A 14,081-nucleotide genomic window follows, 5' to 3' on the forward strand; every position below is an offset into this window, starting at 1 on the left:
ATTTTGTACTGTTTAATGTATTGTTTGTAATCATTTTGGTAACAATTTAATCATAATTTTACTCTTAGAGTTAAACTTGATTGTTGCATCTTGTCTGTGTATGACACTATTTTCATACAAATGATATGTTTGATTCAGTGGATCGTGAGTTCAGCCCTGTGTTACTGCATCATTTCTAAGTGAACCTGCATCGAGTAGCTTAGTCATGTTCTACAATGGACTGTTAACCAGTTGGGGTGGCTTAAACAACAGAACATTTTTTTTTATAGTTCTAGAGCTCAGAGTTCAAGATTCAGGGGCTAGGAAATTCAGCTTCTGGGAAGGACTCTTTCTGGTTTGCCAGTGACACTGCCTCAAGCCTTCTGTGTGTGTGAAAGAGAGGAAGAGAGGCAATAATAAAGAGAGCGAGGAAGGGAAAGAGACACAGCCTTCAGCTTAGGGCCTGGTCTGATCTCTAAAAATATTTCACTGGGGCTGGGAACTTCACCATATGAATTTTGGGGAACACGATTCAATCTGCAATAGTGAGTTTGCTAAAACACAGCCGTGAAATGTTGAAATTGAATATAATCTCCTTTAGTGTTCATTATACAATATTGATAGAAGAGTAATATCAATCATATTTACACTGCCATTAGTTGAGCCCCTTCTTGAGATCTTTGAGAGCTCGTATGAAGTAAGAGCTGTTTTGTTAATCTGCTCTCACTTCTGTCAAGTGTGATGTCAGCGTCATATGCTTTCAAGGTAACACCTTGTCGCATTCAAGGAGATGTTTAAAACTGCAATCTAGAAAATTGCTTTTAAAAGCTGAGGAAAGATGCTCGTATTCTCAGAGGGACAGGATGCGGAACATATGGACCTGCCATTCACCGTGGGGTTTTAAACTCTCTCACGTATTAGAAAGTTACGGATTCTTTAAACACTTCTGTTGGATTATTGAAATAATGTAGATCCCAGACAAATGTTTGTCATATTATTATATGATATTCTAAATCCCATCAGTACACTTTAGATAGTCACTGATCCATAGCAGTTTTGAAATGGGACGCCGTGTACAAGCAAAATGTTTCTCAATTAGGCCTTGATTCTACCTTCCTATACATTGTTTGCAGAGGCTATATCCTCTGGGGGCATTCTTTCTTTTCTTTTTTCTTTCCTTTTCTTTTCCTGCTTAGTCACAATTGATGTGGTTGTTAGAAAATTCCCTGCACTTGAGAACCCAGCAATTCTTCTCATTTCCCTCATATAGAAAGTCAGAGGCCAAGGGGTCATTTTAACACGTCCGTGGCGAAGCTTTTGTCTATGGCAGCATGGTATCCTCCAAAATTTGGAAGATTTTTGTTTCCAGACACTTTTGTGTGCTAATAAATAGACCTCTAGGTTTTTTTTTCTTTTGTTTGGAGACCCGGTTCTCAGACATGCTACACTGATTTGCTTTCTGGTTCCCATGAAAGGAAGTGATCTGAGTCCATAGCTTCTATTGGAAAGCTTTGCCCTTAATCTGATCTTTTTCCTCTGTCATTTATCCACAAGAACCAATTTAGAGGATGCATTATCCTCACCCTGAGGCAACTCAATTTACCAACAACACTGTCTTTAACAGTGTTTCTGTTAGTGTGGAGGTTGAAGATTTAGTTCTGTTAGATCTTATAACATTGTGAAATCTGAAATGTCTAGAATCTTCCCTGTGCCTTTCACCTTCTGTAGACTGGATTGTTCTTTTATGAGCAAGTTTCTTTCATAAACTACTTGGCCAGGTGAAGGCAATAAGAGTCTGTTTTGTTTTCTTACATCTCCTGGAGTTATGCGATCACTAGGTAGAAGAGCTGCTTCCCAAGGTAGCAAACTTAAATGTTTGACTAATGTAATGCCAGTGTCTACAGTGCATCCCCAGGGCTGGCTACCCATGCCTGTAGTCTCAGCTACTCGGGAGGTAGAGATTGGGAGGATGTTGGTTTGAGGGCAGCCTGGGAAATGAAGTTAGCAAGATCCATCTCAACAAAACAAGCTGTGTGTGATGGCACATGCTTGAAACTTCAGCTACTCAGGAGGCCGTAAGTAGGAATATCACAGTCCAAAGCCAGATTGGGCAAAGGGTCAAGATCCTATCTGAAAAAAAAAAGAGTGAGAAATATGGCTCAAGAGATAGAGCTCTCTTGTGCTGCCCAAAACAGAAGCAAAATCATCATCTTTCTAGCTCTTCAGATCAGTTTCCTCACTAAACTAAGGTTATATATTTTAGAGTTCTTGCTGAAGCAACAACCTAGTTTTCCTACAATTTCTGTATAGTCAGGATAGACCAACATCATGCTGCACTGTCATCCTCAAAGCCCAGTGCCTCCACTCTATTATCCATCCATCCATTTATTTATTCTTGCTTATACTAATGCCCCGATGGGTTTGCAGAAGTCACTGCTCCATACAGAAACAGAAGCCTACAGATGCATTCCTTTCTGAACTACTTAGCTTCTTGGTTCCCATAGTAGGGAGAGAAAATGCAGCAACAACTATCTGTCTATTAGATTTAGTCACATACTTCTAATTTGCCAAGGAAAGACTTCTTTTTTGGCCAGATTTAAAAATGCTTACAAATTATACATTAAGCTGAAAAAAGAAGTATGAAATACATTCTACCTTTCCCAGGACCAGAGATGAAAAACATGCCTACATACAGGATTCATGTGGTATTCACCCCTACAATAAGGCAGTGTGAGGCAAGTTGACCCTTGCCCTTGGCCCATGTCTTAATCTTGCTATTTTTCACCATGAAGGACTCAGGTTAGAGCTATGTCTATCCTCTTCCTCCAGAAAAGCTACCCCTTGGGCCTATTGCTATTTATGCCAGTGGCACCATCAGCCTTTAAACACGGAGATCTGAAAAAGTGCCTGTGCTGTCATTGGAAGTGATTGGGACAGGGAATGCATGGTTTTAGGAACCTCAGGCACAGAGTGGGAGGAAGATTGGGGCTGGTAGATGCATTCCATAGATCTTAGACTTCTCCCTCCAGCAAGTACGTGTAGCTAGAGAAGGGCCAGAGGAAGCAGAGGTCTAGGGCAAAGCCCAGTTCTCACCCACTCAGGCCTCATGGCAGTTCTGAGCAAGTACAGGGTCTATATGCGTAGAAACCAGAGTAGGCTTTAGAGGTGATGCATAAGCCAATGCCAATTTTCATGCTTTACCAAGTCAGCTTTGAGGGAGAGGTAGGGAGAGAAAATGATCAGCAAAATTGAGAATACATATCTCGACAATCAGAATGCTCAGAGTCTCATTATGATAGATGAGTCAGTTTCTGATGTGTTTGCTCAGAATGAACTTTCATCAGCTTTAGCTTTTCCAACCTCATAGAGGTAATAGGAATGTGTCATCCTCGAGTGAAGCTCTGTCACGTCGCCAGCTAATGGGAACAACTAAGAAACAACAAGATAAAACCATCTCCAAGAATAGCCAGCCTAGGGTGATCAGAGGCCAAATGCTTCATGTTTTCCTGACTGTCACATCTTAGGAAAAATTTTTCCCTCTTAGCTAAGAGTATCTTTGTACAGAGAGGACTAAATCTCCTGTACCTCAGGTTGTTGTGGTTACTAAAAAAGACCTTTTCTCCGACTGATGAATGCAGAAAATATTCAAGTAGCAAGGTTCTTCTCAGTTAAATGCAATGCAAAAACAATGATATTTTTTTTTTCCAGTCCTGGGCTTGAGCTCAGGGCCTGAGCCCTGTCCTTGGACTTTCTCAAGGCTAGAGCTCTACCACTTGAGCCTCAGCACCATTCCGGCTTTTTTGTATGAATGTGGTACGGAGGAATTGAACCCGGGTCTTCGTGCATGCACTCTACCACTAGGCCAAACTCCTGGCCCCCAAAACAATGATATTGTGGAGTTAAGTCTGGAGTTGACTACAAGAGAGGATGAAGTGGTGTAGAAAGAAGTACAGGTTCCTATGAAATGGAGTCCTAGTATAATACCCTCCGAATAGTGTTTTGGAGCAAGTCTGGGCTCCATACAGCTCCAACAAAAGGTTTTCAGTATCTCAACCTCATAATCTCCCTCAAGCCTGATCCTGATTCTTCAGATGAGGAGACTGACAATTGTTTGATGACCTCATAAGGCTCATTTGATAGAGTGGTTCCGATAAGAACCCTGAAGGATGGGGGCGGGGGGGCACATGAGGAAATGCGGTGTCTACAGTTGCAGGTCTCCTGCGAAGTTTGGCTGAGAGTAGAGTGAGAGCTAGATAACGATTTGAGGTCAATGAAGACCTATTTATAATGGAGGATTTACTTCTATTTCCAGGAAGGATCTGAGCTAGTGTTTGGAGTACAGGGAGGCAAGTTTAAAGTTGGACCAACTTTTCTTTTCCCAGCGGGAAAGAAGGATGTTAGGCAAAGGGCAGGTATATACAAGTATGGAGACTTCAGAGAGCAACTTGAAGACAGGAGAGAAAGTGTGAAATGACTGCAGAATAGGGCATGGTTGCAGAGTTGTTGGCATTCTTTAGAGCCTATCTAAGTTGGCAGAGTTTGAGCATGTATACCTAACTCTACCTACCTACCAACATACATATATATGCACTGTGACTTTCTCCCTATTTTTTTTTAAATAAACTCTGAGCTTTTGCAAGGCCATTTACGGCTTTTTTGTTTCATTTTTTATTTTTTTTGCCAGTCCTGGACTTGAGCTCAGGGCCTGAGCACTGTCCTTGAACTATTTTTAATATAAATTTACAACCTATAAGCTATGTATTTAAAAAGCCCGAATATCTGCATGTCTACATTTGAGCCATTCAAAAAGGCTGTCTGTGTTTCTCTAGAAGTAATATGTTGAAACTCTATGATTTTCCTCTGCTGGTGTTTTGAGGTAGGGCTTTGAGAAGTAATTTGAGACTATACAAGTCAGTAGTCTGCAACCCAGAAGAACCCCTTGAGAATTCTATCATGTTGACACTCTGATTTGGGGGACTTCCAGCTTCCAGACTTGTGAGAAATCAATGCTTCTTAAGCCACCCAGACAGTGGTAGTTTGTTACTGTAGCCTGAAATGACTAAGATAGTTTGATCAGTTTTTTTTAATATATCCTAGAGTTTTTTTTCCCCACCTGAAGCATTTAAAAAATAGAAATTTAACTTTTTTCATAAATGAAACCAAAAAGCTCATTAAAAAAAATCAAAATGGAGTCTTGATGCACGGTCTTATGGCACCTAGTAAGCACTCCAATGTTTAGTATTATTAGTTTGTTTTGTTTTGTTTCTAGTACTTTATTAAAAAATAAAACCTACGGAGTAGTTAAAACCTACAGAGTAGTTGTAAGATTACAAAAATGCACTTTCATGTATCCTTCTCTTGTCGTCTAGGTTTAGAAAGCCTTTAATGTGAGTTAATTAAGGAGAGCTATCTTCCTTCCAGGTACAATTGAATGTGACAAGTCCTCATCACACCATGCCCTGCTTTTCAGCAGTCTAAGTCCTTGCTTTATATCAGGATCAGGTTCTTGGGAAACAGAATTAGTCCAGTAGAACCAACTTGTCTTTAGGCTTACAGGGATTGAATTCATCATTACTTGAAAACAGTCTTTTGCAAGGTTGTGTATGGCTGTCTATATGTACTCAAAACAAAAACAATAAGAGGGACCAGAGGTTCTTTTTTGTTGTTTTTGCTTTTTTGGGTGTGTGCATGTGTTGGTCCTGGGGCTTGAACTCAGAGTCTAGGCACTGTCCCTGTGCCTTTCTGCTCAAGGCTAGTGCTCTATCACTAAAGCCACAGCTCCACTTGTGGCTTTTTTGGTAGGTGATTGGAAGTAAGAGTCTTGTGGCTTGCCCACACTGGCTCTGACCAGGAGCCTCAGGAGGAGCTAGCATGATAGGCATGAGTCACCAACACCTGGCAAGACTGAATTTTCATCACTGTTACTTATCACTGCTTGTTAGGAGACCTCCACTGAGAATAGGAAATGGAGGTTCTCAGCCCAGGTTGTAAATAGGAAGTTTATTCTAAACGAAGTACACAATTTTAGAGAGCAGTGAAGATGAGTCATGCTAAGTGGGAAGGGAATATTGAATATTTGTTTTCCTGAGAGAATACACCATTGAGAGGGCTGCATATGAAATTCTGATTTTTCTTCTCCTTTTTTAAGTCTTGAAATCCTTTTTTTTTCTTTTTGGCTTAGTTTTTAGAGAGAAATCTTTCAGAAAACAATTTTGTTATCTCTTTTGTATTTGCCCAAGAAGGAAATAGTACTCTTAAGATCAGAACACTTCAAAAATTCTTGGCATGGCCTGGGAGTTTGGCCTAGTGGTTAAAGTGCTTGCCTAGCATGCATGAAGACCCGGGTTCGATTCCTCGGTACCACATACATAGAAAAAAGCTGGAAGTGGTACTGAGGCTCAAGTGGTAGAGCTCTAGCCTTGAGAAAGTCCAAGGACAGTGCTCAGGCCCTGAGCTCAAGCCCAGGACTGGCAAAAAAAAAAAAAAATTCTTGGCATTGGGAATTCTGGAAAAGAGAGCTGTATCAGTATACCCCTGGTCTATCATTGGCCTAACCCAGAAGTTCAGTTTCTCACTGAGGAAAGATGATCAGGCTGTATGAAAAAGCAGTCCCGCCCTCTACTTTTCCACCCTTGAGAAAATGTGAATTTCCCGTAAACTGGGAACAATAATCAAGTGTCTGTTAAATTAACAGGAATTCCTAGAGATTGCATCAAATTTTTGATACATTGAAATGTACATGAGGCAGAGTTCACTTTATCCCTTAAAGTCAGGGAAGGTTTTCGGTGGAAGAGGAACTTGGGCACTCCTGTTTGCCTAGTTCCTATGTATAACTCAGTTATATGCATGCCAAACTATGCTACTAATGCACTCTCCTCCTTGGCTGCCTCCTGACCTTAGATCATCTAGGAGGCATCTGTAAAATTAGCACTGTAAAGAAAACCTAGCCAGGGTATTTAGGGCAGCATATCAATGGCTTATTGAATAGGCGCCTTGGACACATTGTTGAATGGTGGCGAAACCACAACAGCTATTCATCAATGTGCTATGTGGCTTTGCAGAAGAAAATATCTACTAATCTTTGGGAATAATGCTATATCATTTAGCTAATAAGCCTACAGAAAGTCTGTCCCAGTAGGTGCCTATTAGCTTATTATTATCTGGACATTATCCCTAGACTTTTAAATAGCGCTGTTGGCTTAGGGGCCTAATTGTGAAGCATGCATCAGTGACTGAAGATTTTAGTTTTCTCATAATCATCTTTGGTTGAATAACCTTTTTTCAGGAATAATCATGACCACATGTAAACAGCAGTTGCATGTGGTGAAGACTTATAATTCATAATTCAGGACTAGCAAATATTTTGCTATTGTGATACAGCTCTTTCTGTGGGCTCCATCGTTGGCTTTTGACAATTACCTGTCATTTTGTGTTTCAATAAAGAACTATGTCCATTTCACAAATCATTGCTTTGGGCCAGGTGTGTTTGTTTACATGGATAAGCCCAGCATTTAGCAGGTGTAGGCAGGAAGAGCACAAATTTGAGTCCTAACAAGACCCTTTTACAGAATGAAACAAGACAAAATCTCCAAATCATTATTTTGGCTGTACTTCTTATTCAATTTCTCTATATGAAAGCGAAGAGTAACAATAATTGAATTATTTGTAATAGCAGTGGATGATGATATAAAATACCCAAAGCATGTTGATTTTAGTGCCATTCATTTCTTTGGGGGATGGTATAGACTGGGGGCTAAAAATTTGGTCCCAGATACCAGGATATGCACTTGCTAATTCTCTCACTCTTTAAACCTCGTATTTGGTGTCTTCGTTCCTTTTGGGGCCCAAGATGGATAATGATGTTGTATATATCAGAGAGTTAGGATGAATGTGTGTGTATATATGTATGTGTATATGCACGCACTTATAACCCTAGATGGTCCTTTGGTAAATATTCATATTTCCCAGAGAAAATGTAGTAAGTATCTTGATAACACATCTCTTTTATTCTTCTCACCTTTTGTGTGTTCTGTAGTGGAATAAAAATAAGAAGAAACAATATAAAGTTTATTTTTTGAAGTAAAACTTACTCTTCAATGTCAAAAAATAGTCAGGCACTTGTTTTGTGCCTGTAATCCTAGCTACTCAGAAGGCTAAAATCTGGATTGCAGTTCAAGGCTAGCTCAGGCAGGAAACTCCATGAGACTCTTGTCTTCAATAAACTACTCAGAAAAAATCTGGGAGTAGTGTCCTGGCTCAAGTGGTACAGCCCTAGCCTTGGGCAAGAGAAGCTCAGGGACAGAGCCTAAGCCCAGAGTTCAAGACCCAGGACTGGCAAAAAAAAAACCCCAAAACCCTAGAATTCTTTATTCATAAAGTGATATAAGGAAGACAGAGGAATCTCTATGGACAAGGAGTAAAATACCTATCTGGTATTTATGTTAAAATGGATGTGTAAGGATAGTGGGGGGGGGGTGATGATGGAGGCGGATGCGTCTGAAGGAAGACTGTGATCACTAATTCAGTATCTTGATTGTGTGTGATAAAATTGTATACCATAAACCAAGGGCACCTCAAAAGACTTGTGGATTGTGTTAGTATCAGTATATTGGTTATGACACTGGACGTTTCCATTTTGAGACATGCTTCTGTTGGCAGAGACTGAGTAAAAGACTGCCTTAAAACCACATGGAAATTCACGGCCATCTCAAAATGGCCATACGCAGCAGCTGCACTGTGATGAGAGGTTAACGATTACTTTTTGTTTGTTTCCAGGTTGCTCCTGCCTGATCCATACACTGCATCATCAGCTTTTGTAAGTTGAATTTCAATTTATTTTTTTCACTTTCCCCTCCAATACTTTGTCTTCTCTAATCATATAAGACTGCATAGTTCTAGAGGTTCCAGAACAAGTGGAATATGTTTCGTTTTGTTTTCTACTGTTATGTGAAGGTTCACTTTACGTTTGCTGCTGCTAGAAGGTGAGTTATTTGGTATGACTGTCACTTACCCATGTTGGGCTAAGAGCATGTGTTTCTCCCGGGTTAGGATAGCAGGAAGGGAGGCCATTTGCAAAGATGAGGGTTTAGGTGCACCTAAGCTATTTCTCATTGTAGTTTTATCTACATCCTATGTGTGGTATCTTTGATTTTGATGAAAAAGAATGGAAGAATGGTAAATACTCCCTATCGTATTAAGCTCATATCACCACCTTCACTCATCCACGTGCATCTGGACCCATATCCTCCTCTCCTTTTCATGGAACAAGTGATCTCAAGCCAATATAAATCTGATCTTTATACCTATGTTCTTAAATTTCACCCCCTCTGGCTTACTTAAGAATATCACTACAGCGTGTCTCCTTTCTTTCCCATGTTTCTTAAAAAGTTAGTACCAATTTCTCTGTAGATATCACCCATTTACTTTACCTGCTTTAACAACAACAAAAAAAGCCACAAATTCTTAGTCTTTCTCCCCATTCTATCTCCATCCTGGTTCCACTCCACTAAAACTTTTTTTTTTTTGCCAGTCCTGGGCTTGAGCTCAGGGCCTGAGCACTGTCCTTGGACTTTCTCAAGGCTAGAGCTCTACCACTAGAGCCTCAGCACCACTTCCGGCTTTTTTTTATGTATGTGGTACTGAGAAATTGAACCCAGGTCTTCGTGCATGCTAGGCAAGCACTCTACCACTAGGCCAAACTCCCGGCCTCCACTAAAACTCTTTATTATAAAGAGTGTCACCAGTGACTTCCATGTTGCCACTCCAACAGTTACCTCAAGTCCTGTGTGGCAGAGTACAGAGTCCATGACCCAGTTGCTCATGCTGCTCTCTGAAGCACTTTTCCCCCTTGTTTGCCTGAGTTTTTACATTTCCCAAGCTGTTTTCTGTTGCAATGGCCGGTCTTATCTTTCACTGATAGCCCTAATTCCCTGACCTCCAGACACTGAGTATCCCCAGGCATAACTGTTAGACTTTACTCCAGTCAGTACTCACTCTATAAACTATCCCATTCACTTTGGGTGGGTATACATGCACATATGTGCTATCATCAAGTACTCATGCCCAGTGTAATCCTCTTCCATAATCTTCAAATATCCAAATGTCTGAGAGGCATAGGAGACCCATCACGTCTACAGCTGAGCTCCCAAGCAATCCCTTTGCCCAGCCTCACTTTCTTCTTCCCATATCTTCTTAATCTGCCAGCCAATGGCAGCTCATCTTCCTATTTTCTCCTGCTCTACACATGCAGCAGTGAGGACTCATGGTCAGCTTTACTATCCACAGGTCTAGAAACCTTTCTTCCCCTCCTCATCCTATTCTGCAGCCACATTGATGTGATCCTGTCTCATCTGCTTGTTGTAGTAGCTTCTATCTGGCCTCCATGCTTTTATAATTTCTCCCTTATAACTCATCCACCAAACAGTGGCCACATAAATTATTTAAAACCAGCTTTGATCGTGTTACTTTCCTGCTCCAGTGTCTCTAGTGCTTCTCTATCTGCTTATCTGCTTCTGTGTGATATTGGGCCCCATTACCTCTGGCCTAATCTTTACTGCTTCACTTCACTCACTGTGTTAACCACCCAGTCTTCTTGTTCCTACATCATTTGCAGTTACTGTTTCCACAAATAACTGCACGACTAGGTCCCTTATTTCGTACAGATCCTCCCTAAACTGTCATTTTCTCACTTAATCTTCTCTGACTGGCTGTTTCAAATTGGCATTGTTTTCCCTACTTTACCCTCCTCACAATTACAATCCATTCACTGTTTTTCTAATTACTCTCTGACATATATCTTTGTTTGTCTCCCTTTCATTCAAAGATAAACTACAAAGGGTTAGGAATCCTGGGTTGTTTTGACCATATTGATAAGTCCTTAATGCACACTCCATAAATATTGTTTAAATGGAAAATAAATGTCAATATAAAAGATTCGGGTATGGCAGCATATATCTATAATCTCAGCAACACAGGAGGCAGAGATGGGACGATCATGGTTCAAAGTCAGACTGAGCAAAAGCAGTTAGGGAAACGTAGAGGTAGGAGTCTCACAATCTAAGGTTAGCCTGGGCAAAAGCAGGAGACCCTATCTGAAACATCAAATGGCTAGAGGCATGGCTCAAGGGTTAGAGCATCTGTCTAGCAAGTATAAGGCTCTGAGTTTAAAATTTAGTACTGCTCCCTCCAAAATTTTATGTAATTTGAATTCCATATTCCATTATATATTCCTCAAAATAGGTAAGTGGGATGATGAAAAAGATTGCTTAGCGGTTAGGGATGGGTAATGACTCAAGCTGGGACAACTTCTGTGTAAATATAAAGCACACATGCAAAAGGGGGTCGAATTCTCAGGACTTCTGCTTTCAGCCATGATGAAGTAGTAATAGGAATTGGATTTTTTTTTCTCCTATGTGAATCAGTGTCCCCACCACTTCCAATGAGCTATAAAATATATGAAAGAAAAATATTCAGACATTGGTTAAGTGACCCAAGGCAGTGACTCCTGGGAGAAAAAAGACAAATGATTTGGCCTTGACTACAGTGCAAGAAAGGTGAACATAAACACAGCCCAGTGATTATCCTCAGTCGAAGAATTCAGGGAGGCTGAGGCAGCTAGAATTTGAAAAGCAGAATAATAGAAGAGAGAGTTACACAAGACAGGCATATTTAAAGGTTTCCTTGGAGTCTTCAGCTGGGCGCTAATTAGTGTATACATGGAAGAACTATCCAAGGCTGAGAAAAGAGCCCCTAGAAATGGGGGGAAAAAGTAGCTCACTGAGGGCTGAGAAGAATGTGTTCTCTCTCATTCAAAATGGAAAAACCAAAAAGGGTGGGGACATGCTCCTGGCACTAGAGTATCTGCCTAGCAAAGCACAAGGCCCTAAATTCCATCCCCATTATTGCTAAAAACAAAATGGAAAAATCCTATACTATACATGACATTAGGTGGAGCATTCAGAAAGCAGTAACTCAGTAGTAAGAAAAAGGCTCACCCTAGACTATTGGCTGCTCTGACTCTGCCTTATGTATCTTAAAATTAAGATATGAAAGGAAGATCATAAAACATTTTGTAAAGTGCCAAATGGAAAATATTTAATCTTTCTAGGTCATGTAGTCTCTGTTACAGCTCCTCAGTTCCACCATGGCAGTGTGAAAACACACATAAATGATACATAAATGAGGGTGACTGAACTCTAATAAATTTTATTTACAGAAATAAGCAATGGGTCAGATTTGGCTTGTGAGCCATATTTTGTAGATGCTTGGTTTGAAGGATTGTGTTGTTTCTACTAGTCTAATGGCATCCCAGAACAAAGTTCAAGGACATTTAAAGTTAAAAAAAAAAAAAAGTCCAGCACCCAGTAAAGTATACAATGTCTGGAATTTGACCAAAATTTAGCAGACATGTAAAGAAACAAATTTAGTGAAGAAAAAAAATCAATATAAACAGAGAAATGAAAGATAATAAAGGAAAATACTAACTAAAATTTAGTGAACTTATTTAATGAGTTAATAAAATTTGAACAAGCAGATTTAATAAGAATATTAATATAGTTGTCACAACTATGTTCCATATGTTCAGAATGGGAGAGGAGAATATAAGCTTGTTAAGGAAAGATAAAAGCTACAAAAAGACAAAAATTGAATTTCTGTACATATTTATAGAGATGACAAAAGTATCTGAGACAAGAAGTACACTGGATAGGCTTAACAGCAGACTAGATATCACAGAAACATATTTTGTGATGGTAAAGACATGAAAAATAGAAAATATACAAACTAAAACTCAGGAAGGTCAAATCCATATTAGTGGTCACTAGAACATCTTCAAATAGCTGAAAAAATATATACAGAGAATTTAGAAAGGAAGGAAAGGGCAGAATATTTAAGGAAATAATGGTTTTAGACTTGCCAAATTTGAGAAAAACACTATACATTTAGAGGGACAAAGATAAGAATGACAATAGACTTGGATCAGGCACAGAAGATGTGAAAGTACTAAAGCTAAAACTATTAACCTAAAAATCTGTAGTTGTGAAAATATTTTTAAGAGAGATGAAATAAAAATGTGAGAGAATATATTACCAGTAGACCTATAGTACCAAAAATATTAAAAGAATTCCTTAAGGAAGAAGAAAAATAATATCAAATGGAAGAAAAGATGACCAGAAGTGGCAACCATCTTGGTAAGCATATAAACAACTAATTTTTCCTCTTCCTCCTCCTCTTCCTCTTATCTTTCTCCTCCTTCTTTTCCTTCTCCTCCCCCACTTCCTCCTCCGCCTCTTCTTCATTATTATTATTATATTTAAACATTCCATTTATACAAAAGTAACAATGTAGCATGGCAGTTAAAAACAAGTAAAAGTAAAAGATACGGCATTAATTACACAAAAGTTAAGAAAGGAAAAATAGAAATGAAACATTGTGAGGTATCATACTGCATATGCAGTAATGACAATGCTTGAAGTAACAGCATGGCAAGTTAAAAGATGTAAATATACTCAAGTAGCTATTAAAGTATTTTTTAAATGTTAGGAGAAAAGGGAAACAACAGTAACTTAGAAAAATATATTAAACCAGTTCAAAAGAAATCAGGAAAAGAGAATAGAGATCCATTTGGGACAATCAGAACACACAAATAGCCAAATGCTCCACTTACGCCTTATATCAGTAATCACACTAAGTATAAATGGTCTAAATACATAATTAAACGCCAAAGAAGGTCATATCAGATTTTTAATAAGATATTATGAAATCTCTTCTCCCTCTCTCTCCCTCTCTCTCCCTCTTGCTTCCTCTTTCTCTTTCCTTCTCCCTCCCTCTCTCTCTCTCTTTCTCTCTCATATTTGTAAGAGAGACAGAGAGCCATCACTAAGAATGAAAAGTAAGGGATAGAAAATAATGTACCATGTTAGTACTAATTTTCAAAAACCTGCATTGATTACATTTGTACCAAATAAGGTAGAAATTAGAATGAAGGATGTTATTGAAGCTAAAAAGTGTTATTTGGTAAATTAGTCAAGATAACATAATCTTTGTGTACCTAAATTCAGAAGGCACAAAGAGAAATTCAAATCTATAATTATGGGCAGAGCCAA

At 39.2% G+C, this 14,081-nt stretch overlaps 2 protein-coding genes across 2 annotated transcripts in view; one reads left to right on the forward strand and one right to left on the reverse strand.

Annotated features, from left to right (window-relative positions):
* The window catches only part of Phactr2 (phosphatase and actin regulator 2), a 381,904-nt gene that overhangs the window by 100,602 nt on the left and 267,221 nt on the right, over positions 1-14,081 (reverse strand). The window lies entirely within an intron of this gene.
* Positions 4,163-14,081, forward strand: part of Plagl1 (PLAG1 like zinc finger 1) — a 41,008-nt gene continuing 31,089 nt past the window's right edge. Inside the window, exons 1-2 of the mRNA XM_090338005.1 lie at positions 4,163-4,245; positions 8,755-8,794. The gene's annotated coding sequence lies outside the window, so the exon portion shown is untranslated. The remainder of the gene's footprint in view (positions 4,246-8,754; positions 8,795-14,081) is intronic.

This window comes from Megascapheus bottae, chromosome 8 (genome assembly GCF_031878675.1).
Source record: "Megascapheus bottae isolate mThoBot1 chromosome 8, mThoBot2.hap1, whole genome shotgun sequence".
NCBI classification, from domain to species: Eukaryota; Metazoa; Chordata; class Mammalia; order Rodentia; family Geomyidae; genus Megascapheus; species Megascapheus bottae.